The following is a 5,000-nucleotide window of genomic DNA, read 5'->3' on the forward strand; positions in this document are numbered from 1 at the left end:
TTATATAATAGTATTACAGTGTAAATCTAGATCATAAAATTATTATGGTCTAAAATATATCATTTAAAAGAAAAGAACAATCGGTAATTTATCTACTCATCTATCAAGCCGGCATATGGCTTGGGCGTGGAAAGGCAATGTAACATTTGATATGTGGTCATGTGATACTACATTCCAAATTTAGGATATAACATAATTATATCTTCCAAGACATCAGATGATATGAAGTAGTTATATAGTTCTCCATACCTCATGCTAGGTGGTCTGAAAGGCTGTATTACATGGCACTCTGAGATATAATGTACAAGTGTTCGCTTATATTCTTCATTGCATAATTTACACTTAGTTTCTTCAACATTACAGGCTCTACTGACCTGCCAGTACAATCTATATCCCAGCCTGATTCTTGCGGTCACAATATCACACTGTCTTGTTCTTGTTTTGTATAAACCATAGATGAATACATCTTGCATAAACCGGTCATAGTGCTTTATGCTACAGCTTTCAGGCTGTTGAGAATTAATCGTCAGACAAGTCCTCTTTGAAGGAAGTTTTAATTATCTGTGAAATCCTAGCAAGAGGTACTCCAAGATCTATATCCACACTTTGCTTGTCACATGCTGATTTTGCTAGGCGGTCAGCATGATCATGCCTGGGGATTCCAACATGCGATGGTACCCACACAAAACGTATATCATGGCCTCGTTCTTTTGCACGATACACATTTATCCTTATGTCATTTGCAATATTTCCTGTACCTTTGTCTAGTGTGTTCAATGCCTGGAGAGCACTCTGTGAGTCGCAGAAAATGACTCCTAAGCCTTGACTTAATAGAAATTCGGTGGCAATGAGCATTCCTGCCAACTCAGTTTGCGTAGTGCTAGCCCAGTCATGAACCCGCCTACAATCCTGGTGCTGCAAAATATTGTTATTATATACGACAAAAGCGCATCCTGCTCTACTCCCAGACTGCAAGGATCCATCAGTGTAGCATTCATACGCATTGGGCATAGTTTCAAGGTGCTCATTGATAATTGCTAAAGCATACTGCTTAAGTACAGCAGGGGGGACACTGTCTTTTTTGGGGGCTGTCGTATAAAATACACTTAGGTCCGACATTTTCCACGGCGGCGCAGAACGTCCATGTAGGGTCTTAGTTATGAATATGTTCAGCTGAGACAAGTGCTTACATGTTACTTGTTGCCATGGATTTGAATTTGAATCGATGTTGCCATTCAAAGTTAGCTCCACTATTCTATGTTTTAGTTGTCTTTGGAACTCTGTACTATATAGGGGTTCTCTTATTGCTTTGACGCTAAATGTGGTGTTTATGTATAATATTCTTTCATAGACAGACGGCAAATTAAGTTCTGTTCTCACATTCACAATCCTCGTTGTTTTAGGGGCACCGAGAATAAGCCTCATGGCTGATATACTGTGAATGTTGGGTGTGTGGCCCCATAGAGTTAAACATGGGTGAAAATACAAGAGACAACGGCGTGGCAACACACCTTTCGCTCGGGATGGGGAACCCGTATGATACGTGTCTGACTGAAGAACGATAATTTTCCGACCAGTATTTTGCATCGTAAAACTCCATTAGAGCAACAATAGCGGTCAATAATAGATAATTATATCATGTTCAAGTACTTTGTACATGATTTGTCATGTAAAACGTATAAATAATATAAAGGTGAAAAATCTCAATATTTTGGTCCTTCTCATTTTTACGCATAGCACACATATTTTCAGTCCGATTTTAACGTATTATGGCTCATTTTGTAGCTGAATAGCAGATCTATTACATGTTGCAATAAGGGATTGCTATAATTTCATGTGCTTCTTGTAAAAATGGCATATATTTTCAAAATCTCCTATTAGGGTATTTTAACAATCACCTTTGGAAAATATTCACCAAAAAAAAAGTAAGGTCAACTTCTCAAAAGTCTCTGCATATTATAGTAGAAAGATTGTTCTATACAGACATGGATTTTTAAAGAAAAAAAATTAAATGGTCAATGTAGGCCTATAGAAACCAAAAATCACTGTGACCCTACTATAACAAATGTCGTGTAGTGAGATACTATTACTTGCTAGGAATTTCCGCAATACTTCGCAGTGAACGTAAATGATAGGGGATTATGCTATAGGAAGGTTGTTCTAATACCTAATTTTGTTAATACCAAACCAGCCATGAAAATGTATGTAAACAGAAAAATGTAGATATCTCACAACACTACCTTTGTAGTCTTCGGCAACTCTACGAAATGCAATTTTAGTACGAAAAAAATGTTTTATGGCTCATTTTATAGCTGAATAAAATATCTAGTGCTTGGCATATTTAGTTTTTGCATTTTTTTCCTGTGCTTCTTGTGAAGATGACATTTATGGGCAAAAAAAAAAAAAAAAAAAATCTGTTTTCTCATAGTCCGTTACTTCAAAAATTCACAATATAAAAGCAAAGTCTAAATCAGAAAAAGAGCTTGCAACAAGCAAAAGATTTAGGATGAATCTGTTCAAAAATCACATCAGAAAGCCTGTATATTTTTTCCTGGATCAGATACGATTGCCTAAAAATGGTCAATTTTCAAAGTGGATATTTTTTTTTTTTTTTTTTTTTTTTTTTATATATATATATAATTCAAAACTGTTAGGCCGATTTTGAAAAAAAAAAATGAGTTTAGAAGATCTCACTAGGGTCTAAATAAAAGGGTGCGAGTTTCATTAAAATTAGCAAGAAAAAAAAAAAGAAAAAAGAAAAAAAAAAAAAAAAAAAAAAAAAAAAAAGACAGTCCCCTTTAAAGGCATGAAGAGAAGGAAAACACCAGGCGAAGACAGAATTAGTACAGACCTTATAATAGATGCAGGAGAAATTGCAACAGTGAAATTAGCCAATATTTTTAACAAATGCCTTCTCAGTAGAAAAACTAAAACCTGAAAAAATGCAAAAAAATATATTTTTGATACATAAAAAGGAGCTGGAAAAAATCTTAAAAAACTACCGACCAATAAGCCTTCTTTCAGTTTTTTACAAACTGTTCATAAGAGTCATCACAGCTTGCATCTCTTGGCAGTCTGGATTCTAACCAGCCTAGAGAACAGGCAAGCTTCCACAGTGGATTCTCAACAACAGACCACATCCACATGCTCACCCAAATAAGAGAGAAAATTATCAAATATAGGAATCCCCTGTGTATGGCATTCATCGATTATGAAAAGGCATTTGACTCTGTACAAATACCAGCAGTATAAGAAGCTATTCGAAGACAGGAAGTAGAAGATATCTACAAAAGAATTTTCCTCAATTGTAAAAGAATCATCCCTAACTTCAACAAAATCTTATACTGAGGTCTTAATAGTTTTGCTTGTATATTTTGGCCAGCTTTATAAGAGATGGAAATAAGTAGCATATGATTATTCAAGCTTTGAAATTCTTGATTTGACTCCTCAGATTTATAGCTCCCTAATTAGTGAAAACTAACTTTAGAATAGGACCAAAACAAGCAATAGCCATGGCCTCCAATGCTTCAGCAGATTTCACTGCATTCCTAATATTTATCTTTTTATTTCTATTTTGCGTGTTTTCATTTTCATTATATGTTGTTCTCTAAGAAAATACATGTATTCATAAATTTTTGTATTTATGAATTACAAAGTTCCACATAAAGCAAAATCAAAACCTTGACACTTCAGTAAAGGCCAGCTTCACAATTTTATTGATATTCATGTTTTTACTGGTGATTATGAATTTGTGTGTGTTGTGTCAGCAGATTAAAGTATCTCCAAAAAGAAAACACATATTTACATACATTTTTATGTATATATGCAGTAAATTGATCAGTACAAATCAACTATGTAAATTAACACGCAACACATTTTTGTCTCAAAAAATTTTGAGACTGTCTCAGATTTTATTCTCAGAATTGTCTAAAATTTTTGTGGATACTGGCCCTTGATTGTCTGATTGTGTCCCTCCACAATTCCAATTCCATTTGGCTGCTATGTCACTCTAAAGAAACAACCAGCATTCCATTTGTCAAACATATTCCTCAACACTTGAAGCTGAAAGGCAGTGTTCTTGTCAGTCAATACCTCATCAACTGGACCTCCCTCTAGAAAGAGCTCATTTAGCTCTCTTGAAATTTCCTCCACAGTCCCACTTCTCAACCATCTCCAGACAGTCACTCTACCAGGTCCACAATCGACCATGGATAAGTACAACTCTTGCCAATAATGCATCACATCAATTGCTAGTCTTCCCCCAGTCATTTTTTATGCTGAATTTCCCTGCCTCGCACAGCTGGCATAGGATCAAACGACGGACACCTGCTACAATGCCTAACCAACTGTTGAATCTTGGATTATGTGACTGTACGGTTAATCTTCCTTGCCACATACATCCTTTCAACTCCCATATGGTGCATTTTGTGCAGGTTTTCCACACTCCAGAGTTCTGCACAGCAGGAGACACTTAACCACACCTTTTTCACTCTTGTCAACACATCTGCTTTGTTCCTCTCAGACTGCGCAAAATACGCTGAACTTCACACCATTGATCAACTCGTTCAGATTCCCTAAAGAGCTTGTCACGATCATCTCTTAGGCTCCCTTCCTGATTCTCTTCTCTGCCATCACAACTGAGTTCAGCCAACCAACCACTGTAGCTGATTCTGTTCTAACCTCAATGTTTTGCAAACTCCACTTCAGAACTACGTTGATGCCTTGTAATACAGTGTCTAATTCTGCCACAATGATATGATTGTAGTCATTTTTTTCCATAACTATGCATTATCCTCAACAGTTTCATTGCTAATCTCCAACATCACTCCATTGGCAATGCTACTTGTGCCACACCAAATAACTCCCTTCTCCAACTTGGATACATTCCACCTCCCTCCAACTGAATCTTCACAACTTACTCTCCTTACCATATCTTCCATCATCTCATTAGTCTCCTCTCCTACATGGTCTTCCCATCTCACTCCCTTTGCTCTTCTCGT

General features: G+C 36.3%; 1 protein-coding gene across 1 annotated transcript in view; it reads left to right on the plus strand.

Moving 5' to 3' along the window:
• Window positions 1–5,000, plus strand: part of noi (splicing factor 3a subunit 3 noi) — a 105,567-nt gene that overhangs the window by 88,186 nt on the left and 12,381 nt on the right. The window lies entirely within an intron of this gene.

This window comes from Penaeus vannamei, chromosome 37 (assembly GCF_042767895.1).
Source record: "Penaeus vannamei isolate JL-2024 chromosome 37, ASM4276789v1, whole genome shotgun sequence".
NCBI lineage: Eukaryota > Metazoa > Arthropoda > Malacostraca > Decapoda > Penaeidae > Penaeus > Penaeus vannamei.